This window comes from Lithobates pipiens, unplaced genomic scaffold (assembly GCF_037356315.1).
Source record: "Lithobates pipiens isolate NorthernLeopardFrog02 unplaced genomic scaffold, aLitPip1_a1.2 Scaffold_16, whole genome shotgun sequence".
Lineage (NCBI taxonomy): Eukaryota > Metazoa > Chordata > Amphibia > Anura > Ranidae > Lithobates > Lithobates pipiens.
Window position 1 is genome coordinate 393,501,096 of NW_027507748.1, and position 12,224 is coordinate 393,513,319.

General features: G+C 41.6%; 1 long non-coding RNA gene and 1 pseudogene across 4 annotated transcripts in view; one reads left to right on the plus strand and one right to left on the minus strand.

The window, feature by feature from the left end:
* The window catches only part of LOC143983058 (uncharacterized), a 222,225-nt gene that overhangs the window by 169,917 nt on the left and 40,084 nt on the right, over positions 1-12,224 (minus strand). The gene's annotated exons all lie outside the window — the stretch shown is intronic.
* The window catches only part of LOC143983057 (multidrug and toxin extrusion protein 2-like), a 115,780-nt pseudogene that overhangs the window by 47,438 nt on the left and 56,118 nt on the right, over positions 1-12,224 (plus strand). The window contains exon 10 of the transcript XR_013274556.1: positions 883-950. The product of XR_013274556.1 is annotated as a multidrug and toxin extrusion protein 2-like (transcript). The remainder of the gene's footprint in view (positions 1-882; positions 951-12,224) is intronic.

Consider the following 12,224-nt stretch of genomic DNA (forward strand, 5'->3'; position numbering starts at 1 on the left):
TGAGAACCCCTACCACTCCCTCTAACTACATTAACCCATCTTCCTACCTGATAATCCTGACTTACCCCTCCACCCTCCGCATTAACCCTACTAGCCACCTGCTCGGTGAGCAGAGGACCCCTTTCAAGGTTTTCAGTTCTGCCCAGTGTTGCAATTTGCTCCTCCAGATCTCTAATGCGAGCTTCCAGAAGGGCAACCTGCTCACATCTGTCTGTCCTTCTACTGTCTCTTGATGCAGTGTTCCATTTATAGGTTCAGGTAACCTGTCCACCTGCAGAGACTTGACCAAGTGGTCATCAGTGTGCATCCTGACTGGTTCAGCTTCTTATTTAGGGCATACTTCAAGGGAAGTGGACACGCTGTCCCTTTGAAATTCAAAAGTGCTACACAATAAAGTTATATCATATAATAATACTATGCCATGAAAAAGTACTAATGGTATAATATCCACTTATCTGCAATATGTTTTATAGTAGCTACAATGTGATTTTGGCTAGTAATGTCTGACTTGTATTGGCAGAAACCAGGTCTTTTGTTATCCAGCTGTTGCTTTGTAATATGTAAAGCTTCTATTAAATGTATTGAAAGAAAAACATCCACTCAGAATAACAGTTCCCTCGACTGGCTGTTTAGCTACAATGACTGATAAAGTGGTGGTTAAAAGAATGAGCATGTGGTGGTTAAAAGAATGAGCATGTGGTGGCACGTCTTTGATGCTTAAATCAAACATTTTTTGCATGGAAAATCATTTTGGCTGATATTTTATGGGCTACTGATGGACCATCTGATTGTTTGAATAACATAGTTTTGTTAGTCATGTAATTTAACAAAAACATCTATGAACAGTTGGCTAATTACTTACACCTTCATCTTATTTTTCAGGGCTTATTAGCATTGTGGAGTTGGGAGGACAAACCATTATGATAGAGTTGGTAATGATGGCTGCAATGGTATGATGATCTTTCACCATTTATTCAGTTTAACACTTATAAACCTTCATAAGGTAACACGGTTCCTACAGCTAAACTTCAGATACGTGTAAAAGACACCAATTAATGCAGCTCTGTATGCATAAATCCATAATTTAATATATATATATAATTTTAATGCAAGCAGTGTAAGTATCTGCAATTGACTTAATATCAGCCTCAGCAAATTTCATGTACATTAGAGCTCAGGCTGACAGAAAGATAAACTGCACAAGCAGTCAGTCATTTGTGCTTACAAGAACCACGATGACACAAGGAGAGAGCAAAGTGATGCTGAGAAGATAGAGAGATGATGACTGGACAGCACAGTGGTGTAGTGGTTAGCACTCTCACCTAGCAGTAAGAGGGGTCGCTGGTTCAAATCCCAACCATGACACCACCTGCCTGGAGTTTGCATGTTCTCCCTGTGCCTGCCTGGGTTTCCTCCGGGTACTCCGGCTTCTTCCCACAGTCCAAAGACATGCAGGTAGGTTAATTGGCTTCTGTCCAAAATTGGCCCTAGTATATGAATGGGAACCTAGGATTGTGGGCTCCTTGAGGGTAGGGACTGTTGTGAGTGTGCAATGTACAGGGATAGGGACATTTGTGGACACTCACTCAGGTTGAACTGGATGGACTGGTGTCTTTATTCAACCTTACTAACTATGAAACTATGAAACTATGATGAGCTCATTAGTCTGCTGCTACCCCTTCCACTGTCCAGTCATAAGCTGGAGGAGAGACAAGGCATGTAAGTTATATCTAAATGCAGCAGAGAAATATCATGTCTCCGACCCTGCCAGACAGAGCTGTGCTGTGTGGCAGAGCTGTGCAAAATTTCAACACCACAACAGCCAGAAAGGAGACCACCCCAACATAATCAAATCCCACATAATGGGTGGAAGAAACCACACTGGAAAAACAATAAGAAACCTTTTAATTAGAATAGACCACCATATGAACAACGAGAACAAAGAGGTCCCAAATATGCCATACAAGGCCCCCAAGGAAGAAACCCAATGTCCTATTATGAGAACAACTATAGAGATAGAAACAATTGGGGTCCACCTCAGGGATATAATCGTCCGTATGAGCAGTACCCTATACCCACTCACAATTACTATGCCCCACTAAGAGACTATCTGGACAATGATAGAGATGATAGGCATTACCAGACGTACTATCATGAATCACAACAAAACAAGCCTTTTTTAGGGAAAGGCATGAATCATTATCCTGCGAGACGGACAGACGAATAGATGAACTATGCCCCGAGATGGACAGACGAACAGAGAGGAGTGAGAAGAAGCCCTGGTAGAAAAGAGGATGAAGATCAGGCAAGAGAACACAAGCGAAAAAGAGTGAAAGGAAAAGGCATCTTTAATTTAAGCGGCACGCCACTCACATTAGAAGAAATCGATGTCCTCGATAAAGGTCTAAAGTACGCTCCCACTAAAAATCTGGATAAATTCCAGACATACATAGGTATACAAAAGTATGTCAGAAGTCTCAATATTAAAAAGTACATAGCAAGTAACTAATTAAAACACAAATGCCTACAATGGATCAAGAAATAGTGCACAGTTCATTGAGAAATAAGTCAATTTTCAATCCCCCAAGCAACAATAACAAATATGTGGCTGTTTTAAAAAAAAGTTACACTTGAAGATTTAAAATCTCTGAAGATAAAGAAAAAAGAAGAACCTAATCTTATAAAATGTGGCATTAGGAAACTCACCAAAAGAAAAGATATTGTCATTCACCCGGCAGATAAAGGGGGGGGGGGGTATTGTGATTTTATCAAAAAAGCAATATAATGGCAGTATGCTTAATTTAATCAGTGATGCAAACACCTATATAGCAGGCTACCGAGTAACCCTCTTTTTAAATTCAGGAAAGAACTGGAGCTGGTCATACACCTTAGTTTAAAAAAGAATATTTTAAATAAGAAAGAAGCAAAATTCCAGAAACATGTCGAACTCCTATTATTTATTCTTTACCCAAATTACATAAAGATAAGGAAAACCCTCCTACTAGACCAATTGTTAATGGAATAGATTCCTTGATGGCAAGAATGGGTGCATACATAGACATTTACAATCCGCTGTGAAAAAGACGAGATCCTACCTATGTGATACGAAATGGATACTATAGATTTTGGAAGAATTACCCAAGCATGGAGGGCCTTGGATTCTAGCAACTGCTGATGTATCCTCAATGTACACAATTATTTTCCATCATCAGGCCTGTGAAGCCATAAAATGGGGCCTGAAGGCACACTCTGAATTATCCTGTCCACAAAGAAAATACCTAGTATAATGTCTAGATTTTTGTTTAAAAAACAGCTAATTCTGGTACAATCATAACTACTATCACCAAAAGACGGCATAGCGATGGGTGCCAAATTTGCACTAAGTGTGGCTGGCCTATTTATGGCAAAATGGGAAGAGGAGGCTGTTTTTGCAAATACCTACAGAATTGATAGTCTTCAAGCGATACATAGATGACATCTTTATCTTATGGAAAGGAGATGAAGAGGGGTTGGTGCAATTTTTGGAAGATTTAAATAAAAATAATCGTAATATAACATTGACCTGGGACATAAGCAAAAATAATGTGACCTTCCTGGATCTAGAAATAATACAAGAAGACAACTCATTAAGCATGAAAACACACTTTAAAAACGTTGATAAGAACAGTTATCTACCTATGACAAGCTGCCATAACCAGAACTGGCTATTTAATATTCCTAAGGGACAACTGATGCGGCTACGTAGAAACTGCAGCAAAAGAGAGGATTTTCTTATCCAAGCTGATAAAATAGGCCAGAGATTTACAGAGAAGGGATACAATAGCAACTTCATAGTAGACAAAATCCAAGAAGTTGATAAAATGGACCATCTGGAATTGATTAGAGATAGAGGTAAAAAAATGATTCCAATGTTGCACCTATTGTTTTAGACTACAATGCTCAGTATAAAAAAGTTGAGAATATCAACAGAAAACATTGGTATATCCTCCTAAATGATACAGATCTGAAATCCGTCCTCCCACCGACACCGAAATTCATATATAAACGAGCTCCAACATTAAGGGACAAAACATTCCTGATCCACCAACAATTGGCTATTCATTCTTCACAGGAAAATGGTTATATCTGTGCAAACCCTGTTTTGGCTGCACCAAGACTAAAAAACCAGCAGAAAGGGTGTTTAACTTTACGTCAACTAGCACTAAGAACACATATGAAGCCAGCGATTTCATCTGTTGTAACAGGGTAGGCGCAGTATATGCACTTGAATGTAGCTGTGGCCTACAATATATTGGACGCACAAAATGACCCCTGAAAGTAAGGATAAAAGAACACGTACAAAACATCATTAAAGGGTTTGATAAACACAGCGTTTCTAAATATTTCGCCACACACCACCAACAAGACCCTCACATCTCAAGTTCTGGGGCAATGAACCCTACAAAAAACATTGGCAAGGGGGTCATGAGGTCAATACCCTCAGCCAACTAGAATACAAATGGAATTTGACTTGAATTGTTTTATTAGTGATTTTTAATTATGTGACTGTGTTTTAGATTTTTTTTTTTTAATAGTGGGTTTTAAATCCAGATTACTTTCATGATTCTAGTTCTATTTACTATTTGTATTCAGTTTGTCACTTAGACATAATTTCTGGAGTCCTTCTTTGAAATATTTTTTATTAAACTTTTTTATAGATTTTTTCTTATAGTTTTAACGGGTATATAGCCCCTATTTTGGGTCCATTTATGTGGCTATATGTCTGAATACTATATGTACATTTATCAATGTAAAAATAGCTCTTTTAATTTTTAGTGTCACTTAAATCGTGCCTCTATGATAACTGCTTGTCTGTGCATGACAGGTATTTATGCTGTTTAGCTACTGTCTCTATGTATAGAGCGATGGTGTCATTCACTGCTGACACCTGCGCTGTAACCTTGGCGCTGCTTTTGTGTTTTGAACTACAGGAATATAGCCACGGTTGTAGCTTGTGTAGTGATCCAAGGGCTTTGAAAAAATATGGCCGACCGACAATTACATCTTACATAACATATTTAAAGACACTTCTGCTGATCCTAGCCTATCCCCGCTGAAGTCACATGACAGTGACGTAAGGCGTAGGACATAGGCAGATGGACACCGGAAGTGACGTTCTTGAGGTTTGAGCTCAGTGCTCGTTTTTACTATGCACTTTATTAGTTTCTAAATGTGAGTATGTTTTGGCTCTTATATCAATAAAAAAAACTTTTTACAAACATACTACACTATACAGGCTCTATATCCTTTCCCATATATGTCTGGTTTATATGCATTTGAGCGGCCCTTGACAGCCATCCTACTGAAATGAAAGGAAGGATTTGTTAAAGCTCTGCACATACTAGGACCCATAGGAAAAGGGAGGAACGCGCAGGAAACAACCTATCCTGAGCGATCTACTCCCTCTCTTCCCCTCTCTTTGAATGCTGTGTACCTTACAGCAGTAAGGTAATAATTTAGCACACCCACGGTTGTAACACACACTGAGGATTTGCATGTCACTGAAGTCACAGTGTTATTTGATGTTACTGCAGAACACCCTTACACTGCACTTTGCACTTTGAATCCAGAGGAGTTTTCGTCTGTGATCTATCAACACTATTTGCACCGTATATGGACTTGTATTTATATATTTTTTATATATAGTAGAAAGTTTTGTTTATATGAGTTTTTTTTATGATTGAATTTATTTATTCTATATTTGATTTTTCACTGTAGTCACTGGATTAGCACACTTTGCACTTTATTAGATTTGTTTATCTATGCTTATCTCACTGGTTACATTGTGCTTAATTGAGACGTATAAGTATTTAATTTTGCTTTATTTGAACACAATTTTATTTATCTGGTACATGTTTAGGAGCGCAACACCAAATATTGATTTGTTTTTGTGCTTTTCATCAGCCATTAGTGAGGTGACCACCACCATGCTCTTTTGTGTCCCACACTTGGATCTCATAGGATCAGAAAAATCCTTGGTAGGTCCAACTGGAGATTTAGATATGAGTTCCTCAAGCCTAGGAACTGCTTTTCAGCCAGTTCTAAAATGTTTACGTTTACTCAGAGAGCAATCTTGCGCAATGATTATGCTTTATTTGCTTTGAGAAACTGGAATGTGGAGAAACAAATTGTCTATGGAAAGGTCCTTGTATTCCTGGAGCCATTAGCTGAAAACTTGTGTATGATAGAGCTGACCCATCTGTGGATTATTGTTAAAAGTGCCAATAGACCCAAGGGGGTCTTTGAGGTGAGCAGGCATTGCACACGGAGGTGGTGGTGATTACCATATCTATCAGCACTTTTTTCTGCAGAGACTGTCACAGAGCATGGATTGAGTTTATTCACGTTTCTTCAGCAAGCAAGAGTTTTTATTTATATCATTGTGCATGTGGACTTTTTGCATAAATATAATTTTTTTTTTGTCCTACACAATACAATGGAATAACGCAAGAGAAAATAAAAATAAATAATAATAATAAGCACACGTTTGTACACACCAATAACTGCTGAGTATGTCAAAGTACAATAACAATGTATTTTACGTAAGAGAAGCTATATGTTATTTATTCATAACTTCAGGTATTTATGCGCTTTTATATTTAGTTGTCCAAATTTCCCATGATTTATCAAATTTTGCACATTTGAGAGAATTCATTGCTCTACAGGGAATATATTGTCATCTGTTAGTTAACTTGATCCTCATTTCCCAGTGACTTACACAGCGTGATGATTTTTGGTTTGTTCGAAAGGCAAACTTCCATTGGTCATCCTTAAACGTGGTACCTATATCTGTTTCCCACTTCCAAATTTCCACAGTTTTTTTTTAAAGACTTTTTTGTCTTGTAGGACGTTGTAATATAGTGTTATACCTTTGCAATTCGATTTTCCAAGTGTGAGGTGTTGCCATGCTATGGACGGTATTTTTATTATGGGAATGGGGTGGACATTTAAAAAGTATGCAACTCGGTTACATGTGAAGAGCATGTGGCTTGGCAGATCATATTCTTTCATTAAGCATTCTGCCGATTTTGGGGTAGTGTTCCTTATTAGGTCTTGTTCAGTTCAGATCCCGTGGATTGGGAATTGTTTCAGAGATAACATTGGTATTTTGGCCTCTAGTAAGCTTAGAGGGAATTGGTATTTTATTGTGCGACTATTGCCGTGGTGTTGGCTGAGGAGGAATCTCCAGACGTGTAGGGAGACCTTGATAGTGGGAGGAATGTCTGGATTGTCTCAGGTTTTCCAGATGCCTCTCATGAGGAGAGCTGTAAGATTGGATGTTGGGGCTAGGGTTTTTTCAATTTCTACCCAAAGTGGGGTATTGTTGGCTGTAAATCAGTATTTGATTTGGTCAAGTCTGGTTGCTCACATATAGTCGCGCATATCTACTAGTCCTGGCGCTCCTGCTTGTTTGTGTGGGATTAGGTTAGTTTGTGAACTTATTGCCTTTTTTGCTCCCCATAGGAGTTTCCACAGAAGACTAGGTAGAGATTTGAAGTAATGTGCTGAGATGGGAATTGGGAGCGCCCTGAAAGTGTACAAGATTTGTGGCAGAATTGACATTTTAAAGTCTTCCTAGCCAAGATAGTTCCAGTTTAGCTATGCTTTTAGCCTGGGTTTCCAGTTTGGCCAGTAGAGGTTTTCAGCAGTTCGTGGACCAGCGGTAGTGAGGTAAGTGGGTTTGTTAAGAGTAGTATGACATCATCTGCAAACAAGTTGAGAAATATGTTGAACAATGCTATACCTGACTCAAGCTGGGCTCCTCCACATCTTCTTCTTCCTGGGTGGAATGCCCAGGTTGGATGTCGGAAGCCTCAGCTGGGGTGGAAGGAAGAATAGAAGAAAGTGTGGAAGGAAGGGTTGAGAGTGATGGCCTGATTTCAGTCTGGTCTGACAGAAATCACAGTCTGTTGTAGTACCACAGCCTGGGGACATAAACGTCATCTGCTGCTGCTCCTGATCTCATGGAATCCTGAACCTTCCTGCACACCATATTAGAAGTGCTCCTCTGGCCCCCGATTTTGCACTTTAAATAGTTGATGTCTGCCATGGGGATCTGCGGCTTCACAAATTCCAGCAATTTATCCAGTGCTGCCTTCCTCTTTAGTCAATTTGTATAAAAGGGTGTTTTGTCTGCCACAGACAGGGCAGCTCTCTGTACAAATCAATGAATTGGGTGAGGAAATCATGATCGTTAAATCGATCCATTTTCTCTGCAAGACACAACACAAGACAAACCCTAATGTCAGGCTAAACTCGCATAATCTTGTCCCAATATAGGCCTCAATCTCTAAGAAGTATAGGCCACTGATGCCCCAAGTTAAAATTGTACCTTCGTTAGAACAATCGGCGCTTCCGCTACTCCTTCCTCCACTCACAGAATGTACGTACGACGCACGTGTGTTCCGCTTTATATACACTGCGCATGCGTGAGACTCCACCTGCCCGTGACCTTCTTTATAGTATATTCCCCACCCCTTCTCTTTCATGCAGTGGGAAAGCACATGGCGGAGCGACAACAGGTGCAGCAAAAGAGCAGCAACGACGAAAGCCTGGAGCCACGAACGTCCTGATCCCAGAGGAGATTTAGGGCCTCAAATATGTCCTTTTATAGAGATGGTGGAGATGGTGGACATCTTGAAGAGGGCCGACTATGATGGGAAGCATGCACCTTACCCAAACCCAAATGTAAGAAAGGCCAAGATCATGGCTAAAGTTGTGAAAAGTCTGCACAGGAATTTTGGGGTACAGCGATCAAAGGATAAACTGAGGAAACGATGGTCAGACCTGAAATTGAAGGAGCAGGATCAGTACAGAAGAATCAAGAGAGTTCTGCAAAACAGTAAGTAGTTTAAGATGGCAGTTAAAATGCCAAGTTTCAGGTTCATGGGCACAATAATCTTTCGTAGTAAACATCGTTCGTTCACCCAAGAAGATGATGTTTTTGGCAGATGCAGGTTAACTACATTTGGTCATGCCTATTTGTATTCAAAGAAGTTTACTACATTGTTAGCTAGATGGGTTTGAAACTAGAATGAAATGCAAACTTCATTCAGTGTAAGGAGAGGACACTCAGCAGCTGTTTACACATCTGGACGCAGAAACACTAGTGTGAGACACCAGAACAAACTTTTTAGGGTGTCTCACACAGGTGCTCCAGTGGATACTAGGGGTGTCTCCATCTGTGAAACTTGCACAAAACAGGTAAGTATTCCAGCTTTTGTAAGGGAAAAAAATCATGTCTTCAGCTTGTAACTCTACCAAAACAGACAACTGTACAACACTTCCAAGCAAGGTTTCATATTCTTATTTCTGCCCTTAGATATCTGTGTGTTAAGGATTAGTGATGGACGAACTTCCGACGGGACGTTTCGCGAAAGCGAAATGCGAACGGACCCAAACGTTCGCGAAACCGAACGTTCGCCGCGGGCCCCATTGACTTCAATGGGAGGCGAACTTTGCAAACCTTCATGTCGAATTTGCGGCCACGTGGTAATTATTAGGGGGTAAAACGTAGTCCCACCATCTGGACAATGACATAATACATGTATGAGGTGAATTTGGGATCGATAACTACAAGCATTTTTATTTTATTTGGGAAATTGTTCTAACAATTCAGGACTATGGAGCTAATGAAGGCAATGGAGGAGAGGGAAGGTCAGGGACCAGGGTAGGCAAAGAAGAGGGTGCAGGAGATGATCACCAGCAGCGTGACATACCGGAATGACACATGCACCGTGATAGAGGCATCTGACAGCAGCACCGTAATACAGAGCACTGACAGCAGCACCGTGACATACAGCGCTGACAGCAGCACCGTGACATACAGCGCTGACAGCAGCACCGTGACATACAGCGCTGACAGCAGCACCGTGACATACAGCGCTGACAGCAGCACCGTGACATACAGCGCTGACAGCAGCACCGTGACATACAGCGCTGACAGCAGCACCGTGACATACAGCACTGACAGCAGCACCGTAAGCAGCCCCAGGAGGAAGTCAGCACAGCACAGGGATGGTGTGATCCCCTCATAATAAGAACCCCCAGGAGGAAGTCAGCACAGCACAGGGATAGTGTGATCCCTTCATAATAAGAACCCCCAGGAGGAAGTCAGCACAGCACAGGGATATCATAAGCAGCCCCAGTAGAAATATGACACCGCTCAACCTCTTCAAAGAGGAGGGTAGGGGCATATAGTACGGTGTGCTTTTTTGGGTCAAGGAAGTGAGCAGACTGTACGTCAGTCCCTATACCGCTGAAGGACTGCTGCAGTATAGGGCAGCGGTCAGCAGTGGTGCACGTCAACCCTATCTATTGTGGACCTATAGCGGTCCTTACAGAACAGCAGACTGTACCGCACTCAAGCCTATGTACCGTAGCACCCTATACCAAGTTACCAGTCCTTATAAGAACTTTTGTGGACCAAGCAGGTTGTGTATTAGTGTTTAGCAGACTGTACGTCAGTCCCTATACCGCTGAAGGACTGCTGCAGTATAGGGCAGCGGTCAGCAGTGGTGCACGTCAACCCTATCTATTGTGGACCGATAGCGGTCCTTACAGAACAGCAGACTGTACCGCACTCAAGCCTATGTACCGTAGCACCCTATACCAAGTTACCAGTCCTTATAAGAACTTTTGTGGACCAAGCAGGTTGTGTATTAGTGTTTAGCAGACTGTACGTCAGTCCCTATACCGCTGAAGGACTGCTGCAGTATAGGGCAGCGGTCAGCAGTGGTGCACGTCAACCCTATCTATTGTGGACCGATAGCGGTCCTTACAGAACAGCAGACTGTACCGCACTCAAGCCTATGTACCGTAGCACCCTATACCAAGTTACCAGTCCTTATAAGAACTTTTGTGGACCAAGCAGGTTGTGTATTAGTGTTTAGCAGACTGTACGTCAGTCCCTATACCGCTGAAGGACTGCTGCAGTATAGGGCAGCGGTCAGCAGTGGTGCACGTCAACCCTATCTATTGTGGACCGATAGCGGTCCTTACAGAACAGCAGACTGTACCGCACTCAAGCCTATGTACCGTAGCACCCTATACCAAGTTACCAGTCCTTATAAGAACTTTTGTGGAACAAGCAGGTTGTGTGTTAGTGATTAGCAGACTGTACGTCAGTCCCTATACCGCTGAAGGACTGCTGCAGTATAGGGCAGCGGTCAGCAGTGGTGCACGTCAACCCTATCTATTGTGGACCGATAGCGGTCCTTACAGAACAGCAGACTGTACCGCACTCAAGCCTATGTACCGTAGCACCCTATACCAAGTTACCAGTCCTTATAAGAACTTTTGTGGAACAAGTGAGTTGTGAATGTTTAGCAGACTGCAGCAGAAGGGCAGCAGTCAAGTATAATATCCTTTCTATATTTGGAAGAAAGAATATTATACATGTACAAGCCTATTACTGTACCACTGATACCAGTCCTGAAAAGAACCTTTGTGGAACTAATAATAACAGCAAGTCTTTAAAATTACCCTCACTGCCTGACAACACTGCTTCCTTCCTGTCCCTATACAAATTGGCAAAAAAAGAGAACGATTAGTGGTTACTGGAACAGCTCTTTTGTGGACCTTGATAGTAACAGCTAATGATGATGATGATGATGATGATGATGAAAGACTAATCTGGCTGTCCCTGTAGCATACACCGTCCTTTCCCTTTCTCTAAACTAACAAAAGACACTCAGGCTGCTGCAAGAATCAGCAGCACAGCAAACCTATCAACACCTAACACCTATACCAGTCCTGAAAAGAACTTTTGTGTACCAAATAGCTAGTGGTTTATCTCTCCCTACTCCACACAGGAACCTGTCCCTATCGTAACAGAAGAAAGAATGTAAAATGGCCACCGGATCGGGTGTATTTATAGGTTAGGGGGAATGTCCAAGTGTCCATGTGCTGTCATGTCTCAATTGGCTGTCCTGTATCACATGATAAACGTGTCACCAAAGGTTAAAGTTCTTGTATACATTAAACACGTAAGTCCGCCGCGGCGAACGACGGAAAAAGGCGTTCGAACGTGCGGACCGCGAATGTCGGAAATTCGCCGCGAAACGACCGCCGGGCGAAACGTTCGTCCATCACTATTAAGGATAATAGGATTTTTATATACAGCTTACCTGTAAAATCCTTTTCTTGAGAGTACATCACGGGACACAGGAGCTTCATTACATAGT